Genomic DNA, 12065 nt, shown 5'->3' on the forward strand with positions numbered 1-12065 from the left:
CTCCAGCCCCTCCATGCTCTCACTCTTCATGGTCTGTGGATAGGTCAGCGCTGCAAACACTCCTCAAAGGAAATCATCCTTCTTCAATGCAACCCATGGCTTATCTCAAAACCCAATTTCCTCTGTCCATCCCACGCCTTCCCTTCCTCCCCCAGCAAACGTGAGGAGGGTCTCACATTTCACACCAGCTGCCTGAGCAAATGCAGGATGGGCCCCACTGTGCTGCAGCCTGGCATCTGCAGTGCCCAGTGAGTCAGGGGCATGAGGTACAGCCACAGGACAGGTTCCTTTGGGGCTGTTTGACATTGTGCTTTCACTCTTCAAATAAGAGCTTTTTTCCGTCTCTGTGAACCAGCCATATTCCAGCCCTGTGTCTTTCATGTTGCCAGAAACAAGAGGCTGAGGAAATGGGGAAGTGTGGGATGAGGGGCAGCACAGGGATCCAGAACCACTCTTCCAGTGCTATCACTGTGGGCATGCAGTGCTCCCCCACCTCATAGCTTTATTTAAACAGCAAGAGGGAAGCTTCCTTGGTTATCCTGTGCCCCTGGGAGCATGCTGTTCATTGGGCATGGCAGTCCCTGGCATCCAGGTGCCAGGGAGCCAGGCAGGTGGAGAGCAGGAGCACTGGAGGCTTTTTCATGGTGACTAGAAAAAAGCAAAAGAGAAGACTCCTGGATGAAAACCTGAGTCCTTTGGTTCCCCACAATAGAGATATTCCTGTTGTCTCTGGGAAGGGATGGGATGTGGATGTACATAGTCTGAGGGTGTCTTCATCTACTCCCAAAGGCAATGCCCATCACGGTGCTGTGTACACAGGGATTTTTGGGCTCTCTGCCTCTGCTCCAGACCAGCTGGCAGGCTCTGGAGCTGATGGCAGCAGTGTGTACACTGCCTGTTCACTGTGGCATGGGAGCAGAAGTGAAACTACCTGCTTGCTTTTGATCCAGGTGGGGAAGGGCAGAGAGATGGGCACGGGCTTCCCTGCCAGACACCAACTCGTATCTGTCTCTGCCGTAGTTCACTCAGCTTCCAATGCAACTTGCTGCAGTTGGGAGATGCAGGTTGAGAATCCATCTGGGCACTGCAGGGTCCAGCTCTGATTTTTTCATGTTTTCCGTAAGTCAACGGACAGACATTTTCAAAGCAGTAAGAACACCAGCAGGACAGAGGAAAACTTACAAAACCCATGATTGTTGAGGGAGATTATATGACCTCTGCTCTTGTGCTTAAATAGGATTAAACTGCCATCGGAAGCAAACACCAAGTAAGAAACCAAAATCCAGGAAAAAATATTACAAACAGCCCTCTGAGTCCTCCCCCTATTTCTAACTCCTCACAGGATATAATATTTGATACTGGTGTCACAAGAGTCACCTGGTGGAGAAATCCTGCTTTGTTCCAGACATTCTTTCCTTTATTTGTATGGAAGGCGCTTTTCTTTCCAGAACAAGCACTGAAGGGCATGTAGGCTGGTCCTGCTGGAAAAAGTTCTGGAGGTTCAGTGGGAAGTGGGAAATGAAAAGTTCAGTGGGAGCTGAGCTGTGCTGTGACATATAGGACACACCATCCAGGGCTGCTCCAACTGAATGGGGAACAAACTCTTTTCCATTGAAGCAGGATCAGGAGGGAATTGCACAAAGGCCAAGGTGTGACTGGGATGGGTTTAGCTCTGTAGGGCCAGTGAGGCATTCCAGCCAGGACACTGGCATGAGGTGAACTGTGGACACTGAACACCTCCAAGATGTGGCTGCCATCAGCCAGAGCTTCCTGCAGCACCTCAGCTCCGTAGTGTGGGCATTTAGACCCATGCTGGATCAGTCTAGAAGGGAAGCTGTGCTCGCTGCTCCAGGGCAGCATGGATAGAAGTTGTGGGGAAGGTTTTGTTTTGTCAGCAGTATGTGCTTGTTGTGATCCCTCACAGTGAATCCTGCTTGGATTAGCTGCCTGTCATCCGCCTCAGGGCGAGTCCCTGTGCCATCATAAGTGCTGTCATGCTTCAGTAAATAGTCCAAGGTTATGGGGAGCCTCAGGTTTGTGCTGCAGGTGGTTAAGGTTTTTGTTGTTGTTTTTATCACAGAAGGACAAATGTTCATGAGTTTTTATGATCACAGCCCAAAACCGGACTTTGTTTCATTGCCTGGCAATGTCTGTGGCCCTGTTTGCCACTCGGTATCTTGCCAAATGGCTGGTCAAGATGCAAAGTACACTTAAAGTGTTTAAAATATCAATAACACCATCTGGAATCATTTCACGGAGCAAATTATCGTGGGTCCATCTGGCTCCTAATGGAATGATCCTGAGCAGGTGACATACACTGCATGTGCCGGTGTGGGAATATACAGTGTTCCACATAGCTTACCAGTCATAAGAGGGGAGAAATCATGCCATTGGAAGAGGTGATAGCAAAAGCCCTGCCTCTTATGGGTGACACCTGCACACAGGAGCTCTGCTGGCAGCAGGGTCACCCTGGCTGGTGGCTGCAGATATCAGCTCTTGAGTTGGGTGATGGGTGTGCTCGGGTTGAATCGGAAAGGGCCTTTTGCCATGAAAGGGGACAGGAAGGCAGGCACCACCTCAGTCATCTTCATTACCAGGCTGTTTAATCCTGCTTCCAGAACCTGCCCTTTTGTGTGTCATAAGACAGTGATCTAGAGCTGTTGAAATTATTAACCCATCCTGATGACGCATCCCCTCAGGCACGTGCACAGGAGAAGTGTGTTGTCCCCCCTGGTGGAATTCTGGCTGTGAGAGCTCAAAGCCATTGCAAACCAGGTGTGTGACAGCACCCCAGGTTTTATACAGGAAAAATATTCTCCCTAGGAAACACAAGTGAAAAAAATATGGAAAATGGCACTTAATCTGCTGAGAGAGGTGCCACCTCATGATGGGTTTCATAATTAGGACTCCGATGTAACGCTCACTGCCTTTATAAGCTCACCTCAGGCATTTTCCTGCATCTCCCATACTGATTTATCACTATGATTTCTGCAGCTGGTGAAGTATTAAACATTTCAAGCTGCTGATTATGAGTTTGCAGATGGGGAGAGAGACCTCAGCATGAAAAGCAGCATCGGCTGAGCATAATTTCACCTGATACAGATGCACCCATTCAATATTTTGGTTCAAATGAGACCGACAGGAACCGTTTTAAACTAAGCCAGAATAAGTTACTTATAAACAGAAATAAAATTATCTATGTAACATGCTGTGATAGCTTAACAGTGGGTGAACAAATGGCTTCAGGAAGGCCAGTGCCTCTTGTGAAGAGCAAACTGTGAGTGGGATTCTTTCCTGCTCAGAATAAGATCTCCCATCCCTTTTCCTCACCCTATAGAATATCAGTCTCATTCTATATAAAATAGGAATATTTTTGGATGATGTTTGTATATTCCTGGATGAAAGATCCATTGGGACCAGATACTCACATTGTGAAGAGCAACTTTTCCAGCATCTCCTTCAATTACCTCTTTGGGCTCAAAAGGTACGGTCCTGCCTTCACATCCCCCCACTTGCTGTCTTCTTTCTGCACTGCTCTCTGGTGCTCCCAGCAGCTTGCAGAGGAGTTTGAGTTCCGGGGTTGTTAAAGGAGCAGGTGTTGTAATCATGTCCAATGCAAATCTAAAAATGGGCAAACATGGAGTCATCTCTTGAGAGGAAACAGCTACTGGATAAAAAACCAGGAGTCTTAAAGGAGGGTACAGAGCAGAAAGGGAGAGGCAGATATTTGGCATCAAAAGGGCAGGAAGGTGGATGGCAAGTGACAGGGTCAGAAAGCAGAAACTGATTTCATTTCACATTCAAAATCTGTTACCACTGGGATGGAGAAAATGAAATCCTGCAGTCTTCAGCCAGGAAGACTTCCATGCCACCAAGCCTGACCACGTTAATTCCTAGGCACAAACCAGCTCAGCTCTGTAATAGCACCATGCTTGTTTCATGCCAGCCAAAAGCAGGGCATTAGAAGTACGAATTCTTACTTGAAACTTGAACTCCTTTCCCTGTGTGTAACACAAATCATTGTGCAGCTTGAAGGGTTTTCTTTAGTTATTCACAGCAATGCAAGAAATGGAAAAGGATTTATGTATCTTGTCTCTGCCTTCATCTTCTTCTGTGAGATACAACAGTTCAGCTTCATGTGGCTTTTAAGTTAATTTAATGTATCTCTTTTGCTGGTTAAATGTCCTCTATGAAACGGACATAGCAGGTGACAACAGACTCTGTTCTAAGTCACCCCAGCAGTAACATGGCTTTGCTGTGGCCCATGGCACTCGCTCCCGAGGCAGGACCTACCTCAGCGGGATCAGGAGGCAGCCGGAAGCACCCGCAAGGGCCTCTGATTTATGAGAAGGTGCGACTGGACTTTTACAGGGCCAGGGGAAGAACGGCAGGGCTTCGGAGGGAGCCCAGTTCTCTGAGGTCTGCGCCCGGCAGGGAGCTCAGGCTGAGTTCACGCTGGCGGTGCGGGGATGGAGATGCGGTGGCCGGGCTGTGGCGGGATGGGGGAGCTTGCAGGGCGCTCCGGGCTGCACCCGCCGTGCCGGGGGGGCTCCCCCGGTGCGGGGCGGTGCTGGGGGCGGGCTGCCCGCCGCAGCACCTGCCGGGGGCGGCCGGAGGCGCCGCCGGGCTCCGGCGCTCTCGCCCGACGCGGCTGTGAGCGCGGAGCTGTCGGCGCCCCGGGGCACGGTGAGTGCGGCCGCTGCGGGAGGACCGTGCTGCGGCGCTTGGGGAGCCGGGAATGCGCGGGGAACGGAGAGATGCGCCGGAGGCGGGAATGCGCGGGGAACGGGGATGTGCGGGGAGCGAGGGATGCGCGGAGAGCGGGGATGCGCAGGGAGTGCGGTGCTGAAGGCGGCGGGGTGGACGAGACCCGGCGTGCGGGGACTGCCCGGGGTGCGAGGCAGGCGTGCTCCTTCTCCAAGAGCCGGGCAGGGCGGGCTAACAAAAGGCGGCGGCCCCGCAGCCCGGCCGGCACCGGCAGAGTCTCCCGGAGAAGGGCGCCCGCCCTTTCCCCTTCCAGTTTCTGTTTTCTTGTTTGGTGTTTTCGGAGCCTCTGGATGCTGGGAAGAGGCAGTCGGGGAGGGAAGTGGTGTAGGATCAGACCCCGCCGTGCCGCACGTCCCCCTGTCCGTGTGTGAAACTCGTCACTCGGAGGGGTTCTCCAGGTGGGATTTAAACGCCGTCGTTGTGCTGTGATTGCACGGACACGTCCGGGACTGCATTATACCGCTGTCCGAGCTGCAGCTGGGCAGGAGCTGAGGGGCTTGAGGGTCCCTTTACTGCTCTTTCTCTAGAGGCAATTGCCGGGCATCAGAGCAGCGGGAGGTTTCGTGTGCGCCCTCACTGTGTTACATGTTTTAGTAAATAGTGTAGTGTTCCTGCAAGGAGTTCTGCTGGCAGGTGCCTTGCAACGAGATACTGGGACAGAAGCTGAGAAGTTTTATCACCTGGTTGGACTGACCCACAGACTCCTTAAAATGGCTAAGAACAGAATTATATTCAAATGTAACATTATCGGCCAGCATTTTTCTTTGTAAATTTGGGAGGAATGTGACCCACAGACCTCATTTGCCTTCACTCCAACTTCCTCCCCTACTTCTTCTGCCCATGAAGTCCAAAGGTCTGCTTTTCTCATTCCCTGCTCTCGTGCTTTTTAAACTCTTATCTCTGTACGTTATTCTGCCAAAAAACCCCAGCCTTAAATTCAGGTGACATTAGGTGCCACCAGCAGCACCCATTGAAACACATGCATTTTTCATCCCAGCCTGAGCCCTCTTTAGCCCAGTCAGCAGTGGGGTGAAGCTCAGCAGCCCACAGTGTTTCCTCAGCCATGGACGCCTGACTCTCGTCTTGCAAGGTGCTTGTCCAGATTTTCCTCAACGCCAGCAGAAACAACAGTAGGGAAAAATCAATGCCCTAAAACTCCTTCGACTAAGAGAGGTGAAGTCCAGGCCACCCTCCAACTGGGAGAGGGAGGGGTGCTCTGCAAGTCCATAATATGGAGATTTAGAGGACTGAGAGCTTGTTGGCCCATATTAAATGGTGCTTGGCACCTCTGGTTCTTAAATCAAAGAGGGAAGTTCAGTTCGACTAAAATCAGGATTACTGTAAATTTTAAGGGAAAGTTCATTTAATAATCACAGAGGCTTATCTTCCAGAGGTCAGCAGGCCAGAAGTTTAACTATAAAACATTGCTCAGAAGGCAGTAACAACATACAAGGCCAGCTCCAGCTTCCTTGGCATTGCTCTGCAGAGAGGGCTGCTGCCGTGGCACGTGGGAGCCCTGCCTTTGGGAGACAGGCAAGCTGTGATCCTGCAGCAGCCAGGGGCCTCCACAAATGTCCCTGTGTTCAGTAGACCTGAACAGATTGTTTATGAGTATAAAAGCAGGGTGATGTAGAGCCTTTCTCCCTCTATAGAATATCCTAGCTCTTGGCAGTGATGGGAGAAAAACTGTGCTCTAGCAGGAGGATGCAGCTGGCATCGGTGAGCAGATGGTCTTGGGAAGGCTGAGGGAACAGCAGTGATGGGGAAAACATCCTTCCTGCATTTGTTTAGTTAGGGTGGACCCTGCTTTAATGGTCAGCCCTCTGGGTGAGCAATCATCCTTCACTTGGTGTTTACAGAGCAGCTGGCACGGTGGGGCCTGGTCCATCCCATCCCTGGGCTTCCTCACCTCAGCAGCAGTGTAAGTAAATAAATCAGGAGGATATGACATCAAACAGGGTGTTTTATAATGCCCTGTGTGATTCCCACTTGGCTAACATTTGTTCAGGCCTGGAGTGACTGTGGCTGGCGCTAGCAAGCTGATGGACTTTAATGGATGTGGGAGTAGGGAATGGCTCCTGGTCAGCAGGATCAGGCTGTAGCCACACTACTCAGAGAGTATCAGGTGCTCAACTCACTGGGAAAGAAAACCTGTGTGTTTGAAACCATGATTTAGGAGGTTGTTCCCAAGTTTAATTGGAATGAAAAGCTTGGCTGACTGTGATGTGCTGCATGCTTGCCTGTGTTCAGATGAGAGCCACTTCTCTAATCCTTTACATTCTAGTTGCACCAGGGCTTGAATTAGTGGCAGCGTCCTTTGGGTTTAAAGAAGCATGAGGAATTTCAGTCTTCAGTTGTTCGTGAGGGAAGGGGATTGGGTGGGTTTTTGATGTATCAGTAACTGCTGTATTGGCTCATTTCTAGAGGTTGGGATCAGAAGGGTAAATTTATGCCTTTGAAAGAGGAATCTGATGGAAATGAAACCAGCCCACTTCACCCTGATTAGATTTCATCATGTTGTGCCTTCAAAATGCCTTCAGCATCCTGGCAACAAGGGCAGAGATTTGAGAAACATCCAAAAGTTAAAAGGACACAGTTCCTATGGATTATCAGCATGTCTGTTATTTTTAAAAAAATCTCATCTTTACTATTCTTTCAGCAACTTAAAACAGTGTTGAAGAAAAGTATTCGGGGAGACAATAAAAATAGCCAGGCCAAGTGCTCTCCAGCAGCGACCTGATCCTGTCTCGTGTGCTGTGGAGGGCACAGATTCCTTTGCAGTTACAAATGGGCTCCGGGCTGGAGACAGACTCCATTTCAGCCTAATTTAAGCAAAGTACGTGATGATAACTGGTGGCCAGTACAGTAATCATGGGGACAGGGCCCCCCTGCACCATGGGTGCATCCTCATCATACTATGGCAGCTTAAATTACCCTGGCATAGATGGGAGCAAATATGTGCTATAGTAAGGCGTAGCTCTAAAAACTCAGCTGCAGCCCTGATGGAAATAACAAGCCTGGAGTGTGTTTGTCTTAATTCTGTGTTTCCCCATCTAGGCTAGGGAGAAGTAAATGGCATATACCACCCCCCAGGGGCAGGAATGATCCACGAGGAGAAGGAGAGGCTGGGATATTTGAAGTGACTCTTGCAGCCAAGGAGTTTGCCTTGTGAAATCATGGTTTGATTTGTTTGTCTTCCTGTGCAGACATTGTTTGCCTGGGAGCCCCCTTGCTCCATGCTGGCTAGAGTGCTTAATTCCCTGCAGGCCAGACCTCAGGACAGATGTGCTCTGTGTTGGGAAGGGAGTGGTTAAGCCAGACCAGAGAGAGGTGTGTGTTGAGAGGTGGAGTGAAAGGAAAAGATTTTATGGGGCCCAGTGGCTCTGTTGTGAAGGATGCCCAGCCTCCAGGCTGGAAACTGGGGGCTATCACTGACAAAGAAAAAAGGGAGCTTAGTTTCTAAGTGGCTACTGAGTTTACTACCTTGTTTCTGTCAAGGGGTTTGCAGGGGTGATGCTGATTAATGTCATGTCCTTTCCCCAAGTCCATCTATCCCCTTCCTCTTTCATCTCACCAGCCTCAGTCTGACACCATTTATTAGGCCACTTGTCCCTGATTTGTGAGGAATAAATATTGACGCTGATGGCTGCTTAACAGGATTTGGGTTTGCTGCTTTCTCTCTGAACGAGTTTGGCACTTGTGACTCAATTTATGTTTGGGACTGGCTCCATCAAGGTTTCATTTTGGGAGGGGTAATGACAATGGTCACAGTGTGTACTGTGTACGAGGAGAGGCTGGAGTAGGGTATGTACTGCTCTGCTTTTTCCTGTTGACGTGCAGAGATTGGCAGCCTGTGACTCCAAATCACTGCATGTCCCTAGCGAAGGTGTGGCTTCCTTGAAGAGGGTGCTGTTGTTCCCACTGGGGAAGAAGAGTTTTTGATGTCTTGTTAACCTGTAACTGCTGTGAAGGCCTCAGGTCAGACTGCCACTTGGCACTACTCTGGATGCTCATCTCCTCCGTGCTTTCTTAATGTGCTTGGGGGCAGCCGCGCCAAGGAAAAGCAGCTCATGCTGTTTCAGAGTGTTGTTTTTAAGATGTGTCTGAAGTGAGGAAAGTCCCAATAAAAGCTGGTAGGCATTTAGACTAAGTGGAGTTTTCTGGGTTTCCCAAGAGCTGTGAAAGGGTTTGCATCTACAGACCACCACCTTCATGTTCCTGGAAATCCAGGAGGATCTGAGACTTTTCCTTTAAAGTCAAAGCCAAAAGCTAACCTTGTAGTGGAATTTCTCTCGACTCTTCCTGGGGGTGTTTCACCTCAGTGGTACTCAAGGGCAGCATCACTGGGGAAGCCCCTGACCTTATCCAGGTGAGCTTCCCACAGCCTCTGCAGGTGCGAATCCAGCCCTGTAGTACTTGCAGAGAACATTCCAAGACCCACCCTCAGATTTTCCTTCAAGCCCAAGGAATGATTCAGGTCTGGACTCAGGATCATCAGACCAAAATACAGTAGACAAGGTGATGGGGAAGAATTTTCCTGCTGGTAGGGTGCATGGAAGAGGTCCCACACCCAGGGCTGTGTACAGGAAAGATGCTTTGTGGTATCTCCTCAGGAGGAGCTCGGCAGAGGACTCCTAGTGCTCCTAAAATGGCCTCCCTGCTGGGACAGAGTAGAGTCCAGAAGGCCAATTGCCCCTTTGGGGTGGTTTGTGTGAGAGCAGTATCAGGACGCACTGAGGTGTAGGACCAGGTGAGACGGGCCAAGGATTCCTCTCTCATCTCATGTTCCTTGTCATGGTTGAGACCCTCATCCTTTTCCAAGCTCATCTTTGCCGGACTGGCAGATGCTAAAAAAATTTTGAGTGACAAACAGATATTTATTAGGTTAGCAGTCAGCATTTCTGTCACTTGCCTTGGGCTCTCTCGTTGAGCTGGCCAAGTCCTCGTCTCCTTACTCAATCTATTCTCATTTCTCACTCGAGCAGATCTCCTGCTGAAATCCCCAGGAAGTAAATGGAATGCTGTGTTGGCGAAGGTGTTCAGGAATTTGTCCAGGAAGACGTTGGTGAGTGGGATGGAGAAGCAACTCATAAGGAGTAGCTCATATTCTGGGGATTAGGCATTGCTACACCTGTAAAGGTGATTTAGACCTGTACACTCCACCCCTCAAGTTACTACAATTAAAATCTGGAATACCAGGAAGTACTGCAAATAATCAGGTTAGAGAGAGTTGAGAGACAATTCAGCTGCAGACTTGAGTTCTTGGTGCTGAGTGTCCACCGTGCCTGTGACAAATGTGAATATGAGGCTTTCTTCTGCCCCTCCAAAGAGGTGCTTAGATTGTCACTCTGTTAGTATCAATCACTAAGATCACTTTTTCAAAAAGCAGCTGAGCCACTGTTGCAGCACTTTGGTAACATCCATATTTCCATAGGAGAGCTGCTAGGCTGAAATTTCAGGGTGTGTTCCTTAAAGTGCCCGTGCAGGCAAGGAAGAGAGATCCAGCTGTGCTGCCGGAAGAGATTAATGCCCCACTTGCTCATGGTGCCAAAGACTTCATCCATCTGCCACTGGAACAGTTCCTGTAAGCACTCCCTTAATCTTTAGCTTTAAACCATTTAAATTGTTGGTCTGAACTGACCTCATTTGGTTTGTATGGAACCTATTATAGGAACATACATACAGGAAGCATTCACACAAACTGCACCAGCAGATCCAGCCTGGTCTCAGCTCCAAACTGCTGGTGGAAAAGTTTCCCAGTGACAACTGGGCTTGCCTTTCAGATCTCAGGTCTGCACCCCGTGGCCAGGTCCCATGGGGGACACGTCTTGCCTGACATTCAGACCTCCCTCTAGGATGACCCTTTTGTAACTGGAAAACATCACTGTTCTGAAGGGTGAGTGTAAAAAGAGTAATTGTGGGGAAATATCTTCTGCTTATTGCATCTCTTGCTGTGAAAATAACTATTGTTTCAGCATGGAGGGTTTGTAGGTTTTTCCCATGGAATTGTTTTAATTCCCAAATCCTAAAATGGAAACTAATCCTTATTTTATGTGAGTATGACTTTTCCTTCCTCCTTGTGGCTGCATTTCTTTGTAGGAGCTGCAGTTACATTTTTGTTTCATTTACACTTGTCATTTAGAGCTGCCTTGTGGTGTGTGTAATGTAAGAGAAGTTAAATGTTATCATTTACACAGAAGGACTTTAGATCCACATGATTCAGTGTGGGGATACCCCAGAACCTGTCAGGGTGCTGATTTACCTGTGTGTGGTGGCCATGGTCCTTCCAGGGACAGGTGTGTTAAGGACCCTCCTGCTTGTGTGAGTGCTGTTGTGCATCATCTTCATGTCAGGCACCTCTGCCTGACAAATCTGATGCACCACAGAGAGGACTGTGACAGAGAGTCTTTAATGGCTGGGTCTGAAGGATTGTTCCTCACAGCCTCCTGGTCCTGAACAGTCTGTGAAGGGGGGCAATGCTCTGATTCCCCAAGCTGATCCCACAGCGTCCCCAAACGCCTCTGTGAAAAACCTCAAGAGACAGTCAGTAATGGTCAAGAGCAAATCTGTAGGATAGTCCTGTTTGTTGTGGGATAGAAAAGAATGAAAATGTCATTTCTCTGTGGTTTTAGTCCTGTCTTGACACAAAAAATAGGTAGAGCTGAGGGGGTTAAAGCTCTCTGAGCACAAGTTGCAGGAAAGCATTTTGCTTACAAGTAGATTTGGGGTGCAGGATGGATCATGCACCACTTTTTTGACAGACCAGGATGGTTGTTACCTCTCAATTGTCTCCTCCTGAGAAGGTGAGATCTTTCCTTTCCTTTTCCTCCATGAGCAGGCAAAGTGCTGCTCAAATCAGTACTGATTTAGAGTCCTTTGCTTCCATTGAACTTCATCCCAGATTAGAACTTTAGAGAATTAAGCCGCAGTCCTAGAAAGATTTGGGCCAGAGCTCCACAGAGCATCAGTCTCTCTGGGTGGTACTGGGGCACAAACAGCAAGCTGTAATAGAGTATAACCATAAACCTCTATTACAAAAGCCAGGAATTCACTGGGGATAAAAGCTAATGCATGAGCCCTACAGGTTCTTCCTTCCAGCCAGGATCCAGGGTGTTTTGGCAGGGCCGTGCAGGGAACTGTGCTCTCCGACGCAGGCTGGGCAGCACAAGAAAGGACTGTGGGCTGCAGGGCTGCATGCCCAGCTGCCTCTGAGGGCCAACTGCTCATGCAAAGCAGGGAAGGCCCCCAATTCAGAAAGCGTGGATTTAGGGTGCCTTTAAAAGGGTGGCAGTCTCTGG

At 49.3% G+C, this 12065-nt stretch overlaps 1 protein-coding gene across 6 annotated transcripts in view; it reads left to right on the forward strand.

Moving 5' to 3' along the window:
- Nucleotides 1-12065, forward strand: part of SHROOM3 (shroom family member 3) — a 114074-nt gene that overhangs the window by 68948 nt on the left and 33061 nt on the right. Inside the window, exon 1 of one of the 6 annotated variants that reach the window (XM_085057763.1) lies at nt 4610-4686. The exons of the other annotated variants lie outside the window; for them this stretch is intronic. The gene's annotated coding sequence lies outside the window, so the exon portion shown is untranslated. Of the gene's footprint in view, nt 1-4609; nt 4687-12065 lie in introns of those variants that run through there. 6 annotated transcript variants of the gene reach the window in all.

Source organism: Lichenostomus cassidix, chromosome 4 (assembly GCF_008360975.1).
Source record: "Lichenostomus cassidix isolate B80296 chromosome 4, HeHo_3.0, whole genome shotgun sequence".
In the NCBI taxonomy this organism is placed as follows: Eukaryota; Metazoa; Chordata; class Aves; order Passeriformes; family Meliphagidae; genus Lichenostomus; species Lichenostomus cassidix.